Source organism: Cynocephalus volans, chromosome 8 (genome assembly GCF_027409185.1).
Source record: "Cynocephalus volans isolate mCynVol1 chromosome 8, mCynVol1.pri, whole genome shotgun sequence".
NCBI classification, from domain to species: domain Eukaryota; kingdom Metazoa; phylum Chordata; class Mammalia; order Dermoptera; family Cynocephalidae; genus Cynocephalus; species Cynocephalus volans.
Window position 1 is genome coordinate 85,671,927 of NC_084467.1, and position 17,386 is coordinate 85,689,312.

The 17,386-nt window shown below is 33.5% G+C and overlaps 1 protein-coding gene across 1 annotated transcript in view; it reads right to left on the reverse strand.

The window, feature by feature from the left end:
* Nucleotides 1-17,386, reverse strand: part of DPYD (dihydropyrimidine dehydrogenase) — an 855,274-nt gene that overhangs the window by 389,417 nt on the left and 448,471 nt on the right. The window lies entirely within an intron of this gene.

Here is a 17,386-nt window from a genome sequence, read left to right on the forward strand (position 1 = left end):
AGAGAAACCTTTCTAAAATGCATGTCTTGTCCTTCTTTGCCTACAGTTTATTCATTATCCTTTAAGATAAAGTCCAGGCTCTCCTTGATGGACAAATAAGGCCCCTTATTATTGGTTCCAGTCTAACTCTTCCTGTTCTCACTGTATCATCCTTCCAGTGAAACTAGACTTCCTCTTCCACTGGGCTTTCTTTCTCTTCCTAACTTTACACATGTGCTCAATACACATGTGCTAATCACACACTCACCCCTGACTCATCCACAATGTGCTCCCAGTTCTTTCAACAAGCTCTATTGAGGACACCTCTTGGGTACCATCTTTTATCCAGTGACATTTCTTGCCTCTGTTTCGTTCTGGTTCCCCTGTATTTGCATAGCTCCTTGTTTCTCTTTCATAGCATGTTTTATAAAATGTGTGAATTGTATACTCATGCATATTACCTCTAGATTTTAGGTTCTCTAAGAGCCAAGATTGTGTCCTGTATTTATACAATGCAGGATTCATAAAATAAAGACATACAGAGAGTATAAAAGATAAAGAATACAGTGCTAGGAGTGTCCAGTACATGGCTTGAGAGTGCCCTATCACCGTCCAAATGAACTTGATTAATTTAAATGAACTAATTAAGTTAAGACTAATGTGTAAATGGGAGCTCTTAGAGTAGAGCTAGAGCTAAGGTAAGTCTTTTTAACCCTCATAGTCTGTGCTGTTGGATCTAGAATGATAAAATTACTGACTAAAGAAGAAGTGAGCAGAGAAGAACTGATTCAGACTCCTAGAGTAATATTCTTTACCTTTTCTACATAAATGACATCAAATATTTCTCCTTAGACTTCTAAGTCAATTTTTTTCCCCAAAATTAAGCTTGAATAATTATTCATTTCCTTGAACTATATCTATTACTAAACAGTGAGAGACTGCTCTTTGAATATACACCTCCCCGTAACACTTTCTCCCAAAGACCAGGAACCCATATAAATGGGCTGTTCTTCAGGGATTACCTCTGCCCCTAAAACTCTAATTTTAGACTAGCTATTGTGCCATGGCTCCCATGGAACTGGGTTGAACTGTCCCTGGTGACCACACTCTCTGGAACAAGAGAGACAAAAAACAGCAGGTATTTTAATAGGCAGTTATATAAACTAATTGGCATGCTGTCATGGTTATTAAGAATACTAAGGAAATTATTAGGCCTTCATATTTTTATTATTTTACTTATCAATAATATCAGGAGTCAAAAAGATGGACAATAATGTTGGCGAGTAAGTAAAGAAATTGGAAACATCATACATTGCTGGAGGGAATGTAAATTGGTGCAGCTGCTTTGGAAAACAGTTTAGCCACTTCTCAAAAAGTTAAAAATAGGGTTATCATCTCACCCAGAAATATCACTCCTAAGTATATTCTAAAGAGACCCGAATACAAATGACCACACAAAAACATATATGAATGTTCAAAAAATATTTATAATAAGCAAACAATAGGAAAAAACCCACAAATAGTTATGAATTAATAAATGGGTAAACAAAATGTGGTATATCCACAGAAAGGAATGAAGTTTTGATTTATGCTACAACACGGATAATCTCTGAAAAACTATGCTAAATAAGTAAAAGAAATCAGACACAAAATGTCACATATTCTATTATTGTCTTCATGTTAAATTTCCAGAATAGGCAAATCCATACTGAAATTAAATGCATTACTGGTTTCCAAGGGCTGGGAGATGTGGAGAACAAGTAGTGACTGCTAGTGGGTTTCTTTCGGGGGGTGGGGGGTGGGATGAAAATGTTCTGAAATTAATTAGATAGCAGTGATGGGTTCACATCTGTGAATATCCTAAAAACCATGAAAATGCACACTTTAAAAAGAATGAATTATATGGTATGTAAATTATAAAAAAGAAGTGAAGTATGGCTAAGGTTGCTAATATCATGTTTGTTTACTCTGAATGTAAGATTGCTAATATTATATTTCTTTACTCTGAATATAACTTTCTGAGGGATTAAAAAAGAAATGGTGATTACATTACATACAAACACATACTTTATGTTGGCCTTTAAATATATACTAACTATTAAGTATGTATGTATTTTACAGGCCAAAGTAAAGTATTACATGAAGTTCTCAACAGATGACTACATGAGCTCATAAGTTATGTAATTTATTCTTGTGATGGCTATATATTAATGGAAGCCATCTAGATTTTGATTTAATAGAAAGCAACATTGAAACATTTTTAAACATAAAGGAGAAATTTTTCTTGAAAGTTATGCTTTATAAAAAGTTCTTTAAAACTCTATTTGCAATGGTAGACAGATCTACTTGATATTTATTTTATGCAAACCTTTATCGCTTCCAATAAATAAACTTTTTATACTATTTCTATGAGGAATAAAATGAAAAACTGAGTGGATCAAAATGTAGAGTGGTTGGAGTTGCAAAATTGACCTCTATCTTATTTTTCTCCCTCAGGAGATCTATCTTTAAATAAGCAATTTCAACATTTAGCCTTGTATTCCTTTGGTAAATTCACTTTTCTATTATCTTGCATAATTTCGTTATGAAATCTCCCAAGACTTTGTAACCTAAGACTCCAAATGAAATGAATATGATTTTTCTACATTCTTGAAATAAATGGTATTTTTATTTTACATCTTTTTAAAATCTGCGACTTATTTTAAATCATTGTTCAATAGCAGACTGAAAAACATCCTTTGTGTTAAAACAGTAAATATGTTCACTTACCAGGCATATATCTCCAAGATTAATACTAACTTAAAGATATTTTAGAGAGTGCATAATGTGTATTTCTCTCTTTCTAGCTAAAAGGATATATAGTAATATATACAATTTCAAATTCTCCTTTGAAAACAGTGGGCACAAAAAACGTACATAACCATACGATCCTATACAGACATACGTTTTGTTTGATTAAAAAAGCAGAAAATATTTTGATACTATAACTTAATTCAGGCCTTCTTATCTTTTGGAAATCTTGCTTTGAAATGCTTAAAAGTTTTTTTATGTTTTATTAATACTAAAGTGTAAATCACTCCAAGATTCATTGTTTCAACTGCAACCTAATGCTCTATTCAAAATCTTATTTCAAAATCCTCAAAATATGGTAGAATCAGGGTAGAAAATAGGAATACAGTCAATCATTTGTACCCAGGTCTCTTATGAAAAGACAATTTGTGTACCTAACTTTATCTATAAAGAACATATATTATTCAACTGACTAACTTATTTATAGGGTGAATTTTCATGTTTGTATTTTAACCATACAAACTTTTTGAAATGAAAAGTTAAACTTCCTCAGCTAAAAAGAGCAATAAAAACAACAAAATTATCTTCTAGATCTTTTATTTTTAAAGACATTCAAATTTTTCAGGTAATTCATCAAACACCACTCACATACACTCAGAAATAAAATATGTTTAAATAGGTATTAAAATATTCAGTTTTTATGTATTATTAAATTATAAGCAAGAGCCAGTTGCATGGTAAAATGGCATAAGTGGTAAAACTAAAATTTTTTATTTACTTAAAATTTTAAGCTAAAAAAAACCTTAAATCTGTTATTATGCCTAACATTTTTATAGTTCACAGTGATGCATAAATTAATAATTAAATAATGAACTTAAATATCTTATTTCAAATGTCTTCTAATCAGTCATATTTGTTATCTTCTATTTTCATGAAAACAAATTTCTCCTTAAATGCATGGGATTATCCTATTTTTTTGGTGCGTGAATACCAAATAACATATGTTTAAAGGAGGAACTGTAAAAACACAATATGTAGATTAAAATAATGTGAGATGGTGTATCAGCGGCAATACATGGCAAGCAAGCAGCATATTTTACATTTTGATGTGCATTTTAAGCCTTCTTTTCCTCACATCATTTAGGCTTCCGACGTATTTCTCAATTTCACTGCAGAATAGCTGCAGAACTGAAACAAAACCTTCAGTATAAAAATGACAACCCTTTTGTTTCCACTAAATCTGTATTCTGTCATCCACTGGCAGGGAGCTTTCCAGTCATGTTCTCTGCCAGTCCTTACCAGTTTGCCAATTATACAAGCTGCTTCCCAGACATCAGACACAAATTCCACAAGACTGCTGTGCAAGCGTACCCTAATTAACCATCAGCTTAATTAGACAATTTACTGTGTAATTAGCAGGCAATTAGTCAACACCTCTCAGATCTTATTGACTGCTGTGACAGCCTTTCCGTCTTTGCACATTCCAACATTCCAATACACAACAGCGACCATGTTGCTAGCACTCTTAAAGCCCATACGACACGGTTCTGGCCAGAGAAGTGGGTAATATTATATAACAAAGGAAAAAATCAATATGGAGCCTGTCCAATTATTGAACTGTTTACAAACTTGTCTTTTGTTTAATAGCCAAAGTCCAGTATTAAAGATAGTTTAGGTACCTGATTCAAAAATGGCTATAGAGCCAACTTCTTAGTGTTTTATTTCATGTTTTAATGTAAAACGCTTTAAATTACATTTACTATAAATTATGCCCCATGATTGGCTATGCCCATAGTAATTTGAGTAAATTTCCTGATCTGTGTGTAGGAGACCGACTCGATTAAATCCCATTAATGTTAATAGCAGTTATAGACACAAATCCCACACACACTGAGGAAAGGCGCTCTTGGGTGGGGAAGCAGTTTCTAGGTTTCTTTAAGAGAAACATGAAGAGGTTCTGAAACCAGAAATCATAACTTGACATTTTAACATTTACATTAACATGGTCATTTCACCTTAAAAAGCATTTTTAAAAATGTTTTTCTCTGAGCCCATCTGTATGTCATATAACACCCACTGCTCTTTGCAGAGCAATTTCTAACTCCTATAAAATACTTTCCACTTTCTAAGGATTTCGTGACTGGTAACAAGATCCCATAGCTATAAGGAAAAATGATCCTTTATTATTTTTCTTTTCAGAAATATTAAAGAAGAGTATACATTGTATTGAATGATTTAAAAGTCATAAAATCTGTTAATGGAAAGAAACAGAAAGAAAGAATTTGTGACCACTCCTTCACAGTTTAATTGGTTAGTTGTCATCTACATTTTCTGATATCTGTTAAGATTTGATAATCTACTTATAACAACAGAATTATTCCTGTGTTATTTAGACCTTGCCATTAGCAACAATTTTCTCTCTCTTCTTTTTGAATGGAAAGCCTGAGAATTCCAGGCAAGGAGAACAGTTAGTGAAAAGCCCCATAGGTTGGAAGAACCTGGAGAAGGCCATTGTGGCCACAGCTTACTTGGTACAAGGTAAAGTAGAATGAGATGAGGTCTGAGAGACAGGTAGGAGTTGTATGATAAGATGATCTGTACAAGGATTCTGGATTTTATTATAAGGGCTACAAGAAGCCACTGGAATGTTTTAAGCAAAGAAAGGACATGATCTGATTTAAGTGGTAAGAGACCCCTCTCTGGCTGCTGTGTGGAAGCTGAAAAGTAGGTCAAGAGTTGAAGCAGCCAGGTTTTTTCAAGAGTCTGGTACAGTATTCAGTGAGAAATGATGGGGGCTGCGATGTGGCTGGGATTAGTGGAAATAAAATAAAAAGTGATTTTTCGTTGCTTTAATAAATGATTACATAGCTATTAATGTTTAAGTCTGGCAGACAGATTATAGTAACAAGAATTTTAACTTTTATTGGTATGGTGTTTAACATGTTAAAAATCATTTTAACATCTTTGTTTTTTTTTTAAATTCAATCTGAGCATCACTAGAATACTTCAAGAAAGGCAAAGCAGGTAGTATGGTCTTATTTTATAAGTGAACACGCTGAAGTTTAGAGAAGGTAACTCATTTATCGACAGTCACATTACTTAGGAAAGAGGTAATGTGCAACAGTTTCTTCAGAACAAAGGGAGATACTTGTAACACTTCAATAATAACTAGCATGACTTACTGTGAAAACCACAATGTAAAATTTAAGAGTATATTTTACCTCTCCAGCCTTCCACATGCATGCTAGTTTTTCTTTCCATATTATAATGCTTAACAAAATAATCTTGTATAAATTTCATTTACCTCTAGTTCCCTGCTGTATAAACAATCACATTTCTCTTTACATTGATCAAGAAAAGATTTCAAAATATGATGCCATTATTTGCTTATTCCCCCACTTCAAAACTGTCTGCTAAGTGGCTGCTGACCTAATGCTGAGTATTGTGGAAGGTCCAAATATCCTTGTGGCACATCACAGAATTCCAGCTACCTGGAGCATAGTTGAGCAAGGGCCCCAGCTGCCATGCTATGAATCCATCCTTGTATTTGCATTGCAGCCATGCTTCCCACAGCTCAGCCAATGACTGCAGGGCAGAGGTACCAAGCACGCCCATGCCTGAGAAATGCAAGGACTCCCCATGGCTTTGCTGAAGGTTTCACAGACTGCAAGACATTTTAAGATGCTTCCACCCAACCTTCCTTCCTTCTTTCCTTCACTTGGGGCCAGACTTATATCACTGTCTTAGACACTCCCAACCTTCCTTACCTCCTCTCACAGGTATTTCATCTGTAATACAATTCATGCATGCTTAATCCCATCTTGGCAACTGCTTCTTGGAGGACCTGGACTTAAAATCTGCTGCCATATTAAAAAACTACATGATACCCACTCAATCTAGAAAAAAATTCAGTATGGGAGAAATTTTATGAAATTTAAGGATTATTAAACAATATGTTTTCATGTAATTAATGTCAGAAATTCAAGTTTGACATAGGCATTAGTAATACAACAGAATATTAAAATGTAAATTTGGGCTGAGACCTCAAGAAGCAGTGAAACAAGTTAAAAAAAATAAATTTTCCCCTTGCAGAAATGTTTGAGTAGATGATAAAAATCTACTTAGGGAACCCATATACCCTGCACTTCAACAAGGATAAAAAAAGTTAGGAGTGATGGAGATTAGGAAATCATTTCTTTGGAGCATGCCGATGGTGTTTTATGAGTTTCACTGCCATCCCAAGCTCCAAGGGAGGAGTTAAAAGAGACCCCTTGGAATATTTGATATGTTTCTTGTAGTTTTCTCTCTGTACTCATTTGGAGGGGCGTTGTACAGTGTAAAGTGTCCCCCTCTGCTTGATATATATCTAAAAGGTGATGTCTGAGTTGTCCTCTGCTAAAAAATGAACTAAAAGAAATTTAACTGTTTGGAAACCAGCCTGTATTCCTACAATTTGTCAGTACAAAGGAAATGTAAGATTTTCCTGTGAACCAGTTAAGGGACCCATATAAGTGAGGCAGTGTCAGGTCACCTTAAGTTCTGTTCAGGTTTGAAAGTACCATGAGGAAAGAGTTAGTCTAAAAAAAAGTGTCTCTTAAAGAGGAATATTGTAGCTTTACAAAATTATATTTATCAAAGAAGGTGAAATAGTCTTCAAGTGACAGGGATTTCGTACCAATTTCATATTCACAATATTGCTGAACGAAGTATTACATTCCAAAATAAAATTGTCTTATTCATTAGGCCAGGGAAGTAGTCAGTCAGCAGGTATCTTTCATGGCATGGCCTGAAGATCACAGGACCTGACTTCCAGAGGCTTATGTTCAGGCAGAGAAAAACAGACAGACTTGCAAAGAATCCATTCTACTTTATATCAATTGAGCAAAATTCTATAAAACTAGGCGAATGGAGAGAAGAAAACATTTGGTTAATGTAGCCATAGAGAACTTGGATGGTCACTAGTCTTTTTAATGTTTGAATAGTTAAAAATGTCTTCTTATGAATGAGGAATGAATAAGATATAAAGGATGCAAACAATAAATCTGATGATTAAACTGGACTTATCAGAAAAGAGAGTCTGCATGAGGGGAGAAACAGAAGTTATGGTTGAAATAGTGAATTACAACTTCCAAACTCAATTATGTAATTCCTCTGCTTAAAACTTCTTCAGGTTCCCTGTTGTCAACAATCACATTTAAATTCCTAGGCTAACAGGCCTTTCCCACTGTTGCTACAGCTACTTATATAATGTTATGAGACAGTATGCTGAATCTTAAATATGCTTGGCACACTAGTGACCATGGATGACCATGTGCTATCCCTTTGCCTAGAATAAAAATAGCTCAAATACGAAGTTATTTTTCTTTAAAAAAATACTGTTTAGTAAGTAACATTTTAGTGTAAGAATTTTTGTTGCCTTACATCAGCATTCAATCACCTCGTGTCTTTCAGTGTATATAAGTTTAAGTTTCTAGAGCAAAGACCATTTATATATATATATATATATGTATGATACATATACTCATACGCACACACGCGCACACACATATAGAGACTACATGGTCAGTATCTAACAAATGTCTGCTGAGTGAAGGGGAGAAAAAAATAGTGTATATAAAGGAAATTAGTAAGAACCGTCAGAATACATTGAGTCTTCCATATACCTAAAAAATGACACTTTATTTAATGAGACTTTTAGGTAAATTTTAGCTTTAACAGGGGGTGAATTTAGCAGAAGAGAAGTGAGCAATTATTCCAAACATATGGATAGTGTGGAAAAACATGCAAATAAATAAGCGAAGCAGGATGAAAAGGGCACTGGGCTTAGCTGAAGTGAAAGCAGATGAGGAAGTAAGGTAAGGAAAGGTAATTGGTGTGTGAAAGGGCAGTTCGATGGAATATTTCTCTAAAAAAACCAGTAACTTCCAGTTTCTGACAGTACTTTAAGGAAATTTCCACTAGGCATAATTATGAAAATTTTCCATTACCTTGACATCAGTTGCTTAAAAAAAAAAAAAGGAAAAGAAAGACCCTGAATAAGAGGTATTTTCCATTACAAGTTAGGTTCATCTACCAGCTAACCCAGATCAAAATTGTACATGTCAATTTATATTATTAAAAAGTCCATTTGAGTCTCACCTTGTCCACTCTACCACAATGATTAACTAATTAACAAGTGTGAAATCACAGCCTGAAATGGAAAAGAGGTGAAGATGTAATTATATTGGAAAATTGATTAGTCTGCTTTGTAGTCAACTAGCCCAAACTTGAAATAAAATGTAAAACAGATTTGGAGCAATTTGAATAGCTGTAATAATGTACATGGTTAAAAATATTACTTTGGCTACAGCTAAAGAATTTCTATCTAATATTAGAAATATATGTACTAACCTGTGTTTGGAATATATATTTTAATCTATATTTTCTATTTAACATACTAAGTTTGGCAAATATGAGATGGTTGCAAACAGCAATTAATTTAGAACTTTGGGGAGAGAGAATGGTGCATTTATTAGATTCAAACTTGCAAGATTTATCTTCGATATTGAACATGTACTCACAGTGGGCATGCAAGCACACACACACATTCTTGTGTTGTTGAAGAGATGAGGGTTACTTCATAGAAGATCTTACTAAATAGTCTTGAAGCGAACACTTAGATAAAATCTCCCATAAGACTACTACATGTGAACTGTAGACTTTTAATAAACTCATTCTTTATAATTGGAGGATGAGTCAATTTTATAAATTTCAATAAAATAAATATAAATAGTAATTAAAGAACCTAGCCAGGTGACAATCAAACTATTAGTACACAGAAATAATTTTGGTTTTTAGCATGTTAAAAGTCTCCCAGATGAAAAGTTTACATTTAATTTGTTTATATAATTATAACTCTTTGGTTAATGCATAAGCATATATCAGGAGAACAAAATTATACAATAAATAGAGATTAATTATGCACAAAATTTGAGGCTAAAATTATAGCAGTGAAAACAATGCACTGGACTATGGTTCATTTATTGTTCCATAGACTTTCATGATGAAACAATGTAGGAACTTTTAGTCATAATAAAGTAAATCAATTTGATTCAATCTTTTTAAAAGTCCAGATCTTTATTTCTTTTTTTTTTTTTTAATATTCTATGTCTATGAGATCTTTATTTCTAATCAGGCCTTCTAAACTGAGCTGCAAACATAAATTGTTATTTATGTTCTGTATTGAAATTCAAAGAGATTTACCTACACTCTAAAATATTATATAACATATTTGTTAATTTTCCAACTCTAAATATTATTTTTTGCATTTATCATCCTGACAATGTTATTCCTGAATTCTTGTCTGGTTGATAGGTGCTAGCAATTTCTGCAAATGCAAGCACAACTTCTTCTCAATTAAGATAATGTGGATCGACACAAGTTTCTTGAAATCTACACAAGAGAAAACCTGCATGGTAAAAACTCTGCAAACCTTATCATGGGAGGGAAAACAGTACTATTTAGAAAGGAAAAATAAAAGGCTTATGGATAGAACATGAGAGTTGTCTCCAAGTAACTGAAGAGCTGTCATGTGTAGTAGTGGTTCAAATTAGAATTCAATAATTATTCATTCAGCTAACAAGTATGTATTGAGTCCTTCCTATGTGCCAGATATTGTTCTCAGCACTGGGCATGGAGTAGTAAGCAAGAAAGACAATATCCCTCTTCTTATGGAGCTTAGTTCAAGTGGCTAAAACAGAAAATGAATGAGTAAACAAATAAATGATCAAAAGCATGGTAATTTCACAGGGTGATCACTTCAGTGAGTAAAAAAACAAGGGTAATGAGGCACAGAGAGACTGAGTTTTAAATGGTCAGCAAAGATTTCTCTGAGGAAGTAACTTTTGACTGGAGAACTGAATGAAAAGCAAAAGCAGTCATATAAAGATCTGAGAGGAAAGCATTCCAGACAGAGCAAACACCATGCAAAACAACCCTAAGACAGAGAGGAAGCTACCACATTGGGGGACTAGAAAGCGGGCCTGAATGGCTGAAGAAAAATGACCTAGGAGGAGACTGGCACCTGATAACATTCACAGATGGTTTAAATCAAAATGTCCTCTTTCTTTCTCTTACTAAAATTTTATATAAAAATGTAAAATGTCTATGTAATTTGTATTTCTCAACAGAAGTACAAGTGTAGGTGCCACTCTGCTTGAAGCAACAGGTGGAAAGCCCTCAGTGCACCTGCTCAGCTGAACTCCAGGTCTCTGCAGAACATTGACAAACTGCCTTCATTTTAGACATAAAGTAAGGAGGTCTAGAGAGGATAAATTATGACAAAGCATGATATAGTAGAAAGAGCTGGGATTTGTATCAAACAGACCTTCAAATCCTGATGTGGTGGATTTAAGCCCTTTTGATGGGAGGAGCCATTACCATGCTCTTTCATCCTGATCAGGCCTTGTGACTTGTCCTAACCAATAGAATACAACTAAATTATATCATGCAACTTCTGAGCTTCAGCCTCAAGATGCACTGCAACTTCTCTTCTTGCCTTTTTTGAACACTGCCACCTTATGAACAAGCCCAGTGTAGTCTCTTTGAAGATAAGACAATATGGAAGTACAGGCCTAGTCATGCAAGCTGAAGACCCAGGCATATGAATGAAGCCATCAAGAAGCAGTCACCAGCCAGCCACCAAGCAGACTGTCAACTGACTGCAAATGAATGACTGAGACCAACCAATACCGCATGTTGCAAAGACAAGCCAACCTAGCTGGGCCCTGACCCGATTGCCAAACTATAGAAACAAAAGCAGATAACTTGGTGCTGTTTTAAAACACTAAATTGTGGGTGGTTTGATATACATCAAGAGATAAATGATATGGAAATTGGTTCTGTTGACTAGCACAACAAAACCTAAACTATGTGGCATTGGCTTTGGGATTATAAGGCAGGCAGAGGCTTGAAAAACCAAAAGCAGGCTTTAAGTAAAGGCTGGAAGAATGGTGAATGAACTGTTAACAGAGGCTTAAAATGCAGTGTGAAAATTGTTATTGGTGGCTTGGAAAGGAGTGGACTATATAATATAGTGACAGAATAATTGTCAAGAATGTCACTGCTGATAATTTGAAAGACAGAAAATGAACATAATGCATTTGTGGATCTGACTAAGGAAATCTCTAGACAGAATGCTGAAAATGTCATTTGAGTATTTTTACCCAAGTATAGTAAGGTACTGTAAGAAGAAAAGAGATAAAGAAGGATATATTGAATTTGCTAAGCAAAACTTACAGCAAATCAAAAGGCCCAGGACACACAGGACTAAAAAATAAAGCTATTATTTACAATTAGTCTCTCCTAGATGGAAAGATTCTCAAAGTAAGAAATGACCTTAAAGTAAAGATCACATCAAAGAGTGTTGCAGTAAGATAGTGGATTCTCTCAGACAGACAATAGGGATTCTAAGAATCTTAAGGATATTGTGAGATAGAAGCAAGACATTTCCAAAATTAAAAGAGGTCTGTTTCAAAAAAAATTATGCATGTGGCTTTGGGGCATAGAGTCAGCCCTTAATAGATTCACCAATTTTTTATGAGAGTTTTGTGACAATATCATGATGAGTTAGGACTAAAAGGGACAATTCAAAATAAAAAGAGGAATAGGGGGCCTTAATTTCCTATGGATAGTAACATACTGAGAAAGCTACTCATCCGCCAACAATGGGCCATTTACGAAACAAAACAAAATAACAAAACAACAAGGACAAAATACTCAGAGGAGAGAATCAGCATCTCAGAGCGCAGAGTCAATAACAGACAGGAGCAATGGATTAAGGAACCAGTACCAAGGAGCAGAACTGGATCCTAATTAAGAAACATCTCCCATCCCTGGGAGGTGTTTCTCCCAGGGAGGAAAACACGTGCCAAATGAAATTTCAAAACTGCTATGGACATGTGACTGCTATGTGCCTTCCATTTTTTCCATTTCTGAGTGAGAAACCTATTGTATCTACTGTGGTTCTCTTGAATATATTTTATGTTGGGTGTACTTACCTATTTCACAGAATCCTGGATAAAGAGAATCTAAATGTAAGTAACCTCTTAGACGTTTGGACCTGATGCAGACCACAAGATCATGAATACTGAATCTAATGCCATGATTAGATGACATTTTAGGTGTCTCAAAAAGGTGGCTGCATTTTGCCTATGGGAGGTACGTGAATTATTGTGACCAGAGGGCAAGTTAGGACTGTTTGCAAATATGGCTACAATAATCCTTCCATACCATATGCATGCCACTTTGTGATATGATGTTGTGGTTCTTTTCATCAATAAGTGTATGATATTTACCTACTTCTTGAATATAAGCTGACCTTGTAACTTGCTTTGACCAGGAGAACATGGTGGAAGTGGAGTCTTTATCTCAACAAATCTTTCAGCTTCAACTCTTGTCCTCTTAAAAAACTGTTACCTTGTGAACAAACCCAAATTAGTCTCCTTGATGATGCGATACCATGAGGCAAGAGAGATTATAAAGAGACAGAGAGAAGGGTTCAGCAATGGTAGCAATCCCACTTGAGGCTCCAAACACGTTATTGAGGACATCCCGCCATTCCCCAGGCATTTCACCTGCTGACAGCGGATGCATGGATGAGCCCAGCAAATACCATGTGAAGCAGAACTGCCCATATGACCTCAGCCCAAAGTACCAACCTACATGATTGCAAGCAAATAGCTAATTGTTGTTCTAAGTCCTGAGCAACTTTCTCAGACTATTATTTCATCTGAAAAAACAAAAACAAAAACAACTATCGTTCTCATAGGGTTATTGTGAGGATTAAGTGAGATAACTTGTGGAAAACACTTAATTTATACATTCCAAGCACTCAATAAATGGTAGTTAATAATATGAATAAAATAATAACTATAACAACAATAACCTACAATACTAAACAACATGTCCAAGATAGTGACTTAGAAGCAACTTTGAATGGAGACTGGAGTCTCCCTGGCCAAAGTGCTTTTCCCTACACTACTCTGCTTCTCCATACTTGTTCGCCTTTCTCTAGGGTATTTATTTACTTGAGGAAAAAAACACACACACACACACTATTTTAAAATTTTTTAAAAAATTATATTAATATGTTACACTTATTTATTCCATGAGGTTTCAGAGTACAGAACTATATATAAAACACGATGGAACTTATGAGAAAGCTGATTTGGGGTCTATAAAAGGAATATATTTCTAAAATACATCTTTCCAAGCTATAACAGGCTACATTGCCTTAAAAGACCTGGCATATTTCTTGTCACTAAAAGTATTCAAAAACTGGTTACATTTCTTCCATCAAGATTACTGAGACATGAGCTCAGAAAATTGGACCAGATTATTTTTATGTCCCTTCCTAATATTGTGTGATATTTATTCTGTTTTCTCAAAAATTCTCTGCATTTTAAAAGCTTATTCAACAATCTAAGTCTTAAAACACAATCTATGCATTTAGAAATTCCATTGACATTTTCATGTTTAGATATGTGTAGATGCACTGTAGAAAGCAACATAGGATATGAAAAATTTTAAATTGGCCTTTTCTCCTTTAATAGAGATCAATACTCAGAACAGTCAATTGTTTTATGTGTTAACTGTCTGATCATACAGCTGGGAAAAAAGAAGAAATTCAATATGCTGTTGCCAAAAAAATCTATTTACTCATTTATAAATTCATTTATCCAATGAATATTTATAAAACATTTATCAAACCCTTCCTACGCACTAAGTATTGTGCTATATGGTATAAGGTTGCATTTTACAGAAACAGCTACAATCAATACTTTGATTCCAAAGAAATAACTAAGAAATAAATATTTTTCAGTTTTTAGTTTTCAGTATTTTATGTTGAAAGACTCATTATATGTTTACCTATTTACCTAATCATATCATTAAAACAAAATATATTCATTCAAGACGTTTTCTTACTAAAAATCAACAAGAAGTTTTACACATACATATATTTATATATATAATAGCTTATAAACAAAGTGAACTGTTCCTTAGGTTTGGATTTGATTTAGGATAATAATAATAAACACATCCTGATTGGTTTATTTGAGTAATGATAAAGATAAAGTAGTTAGATGTTATACATTAGCAGTATATACGTAACTCTTTGAGAGGACAAAATTTATGGAGATGACTAATGAGAACAAAATGTTTTTATCTATTTCCTATCAATATAACGTGAACACAGGTCAAAGGTTATTTTATGTGAAGTCCAAACCATCTCTAATATTCCCAGTTAAACAGAAGACTTCTCTGTTTTTGTCACAAAAATTTAGCTTTAATCTAAATTGACAGGTTGATTTCTCTCCCACCTTTTAAAATTTAAAATTGAACCCAATAAATATTCATATATAAAAATAATTTCATAATTACATTTTAAACATCATTGTATCATCTTTATAAAACATAAATAGAATTTCAAGAATAGCCATCTATTTATTTTGGGAGATTCTTGGAAAGGCTGATTTGGAGAGGAAGAATATAGTTAATAAAAGCCATCTCTGATGTTATTTAACACAAAAGCAAACACATATCTTTTTATATTTGATATTAAAAATCTGATCATTTGCCTCCCTAAAGAAAGCACATACAGCTTTTATACAGACCGCACAGAAAAGAATAATAATATTTCTGTTTACTGAGATATCAACTGGCATTTCACTGTAAGTCAATGGTCTATCATTGCTACAGCATATTAGACCTCAATCTGGCATCTACAAATGTCAAGAGTATAAAAAAAAATATAGGATGAAAATCAAAAGCATGTTCTAACCTCCCCCCCAAAAAAATTAAAAAAGGAAAACAAAGTTCACCTAAACATATTTGCAGCAGAAATCAGTGCAATATTCAGCTGTCAATCTAGAAAAACAACAAGGGAGCCACACTGCCAGTAGGACAGGATAATAAAATTTCCAGCAGATGTTCAGGCAGGGCTCTAATTTTTACTGAACTCCCTTGGTAAGCATTTAATTTCTTTATCATATGCAGGCTTGGCAAATTGTACTTCATCAAAACTGTATTGTGAAATATTAATATTTCATATGATAACAAAACTCCATAGAATAATCTTTGTCATATTAAGAGCATCCAAATTTCAAATGTCAAGATTCTGATTTTTAATACATTTTAAATAGATTCTTGAATTGGAATAATAAATTATAATAAGTCTAATCTAAATTGGTATGCTATAATATCACACAAATGTATACAGTACATATGATATTTTAATAGACATTTTTAGTAAAAGACTGTGGGAAAAAGGTGTTCATACTACTGAGTTGTATACTACAACATTTCCTCAATAAAAAAGCATAGTAGCTCATAGGATGTAATTATATATTCACAACAGATTTAATCATTAATTAGGGACAGTATATGAAAACAAAAAAAAGTAGATCTTTATAAGACAAACATACTGCTCTGAAAAATCATGTATGTAAAAATCTTTTCTGGAAATTTAATTATTTAAGCTCAAGGTGGCATCCTTATTTTTATCATTAAAATCTGCACAACTATGTTTAAATTAGCCTTTGCAGAGTATTTTAACCATCATCAAAGTAAGTAAATAGGGCATCCTAAAAGCCCCCATTGTTATGTTTCATGTGCCAAATTTAATTTATTTGTTTATAACTCCCCTTTTGAAACAAGCATTATAGACTTCTGAATTGACAGATTAAATTCAAATTGGAGGTTTTGAAGGAAGTTAGCTTCCACATGTATTTCTGCTGATGATCCTAATAAAGACAACTGCTCCTAGGTTACTGAAAGACACAGCATCACAAATCAATGCATGTCACAACAGAGTAAAGACTGATGTCTCTGATTAATCAGAATTCAATTTTTGCAAGCAAAGAAAACTACAAATTTAAAGCAAACACCTTTATTTTTGCTACAATTCTTCACTAGTACATGATTAGTCACCTATTTTTATTTACACATATACATTTTTAAGTAGCATAACTAATATATTCATTAAATGCTGAGACTTAGTTTTTTCAACAGATTAAACATTGGATTGCAGCTTGCCAGTAATTCTTAAAGAATGAACTGAAATAAAGACAAATATGCTATCAATATTCTACAAGGCTGTAACAATCGATTCATGAAATTCTAAAGCTGAATCCAGAAGATTCTATTCATTTTTACCCTTTGTTTAACGGAAGTATTTCTAAATATTCAGTCAATTAATTTGAAAAAATAACTTCTTTTTAGTTATTTAAATATAAAAATCTTTAAGAAGTATTTATTTTCCTGCACTGTTTTTTCTAACTTTTGAGGATTCTCTAGATTTTCTTGACTACACTTAAACATAGCATCTTTCTTGTAAAGCTGTCAGAACAAGACAGTCCTAATGTTTTAGCCATAATAATGCCAACTATTGATCCTAGAAAAAGGAGAAAGAAGGAGAGAATGTGCTTAATGGGGCATGTTTGTTCTCTATTATTTTCTTTGCCTGAGGATAAGGCTGATTTAAATAATGATATCTTTTCTTAGTCACTAGATTCACACATTCTTATACATTAATTATTACTAACTACCAGTTAGTACTAAATACATTGAGAGGTTTAGC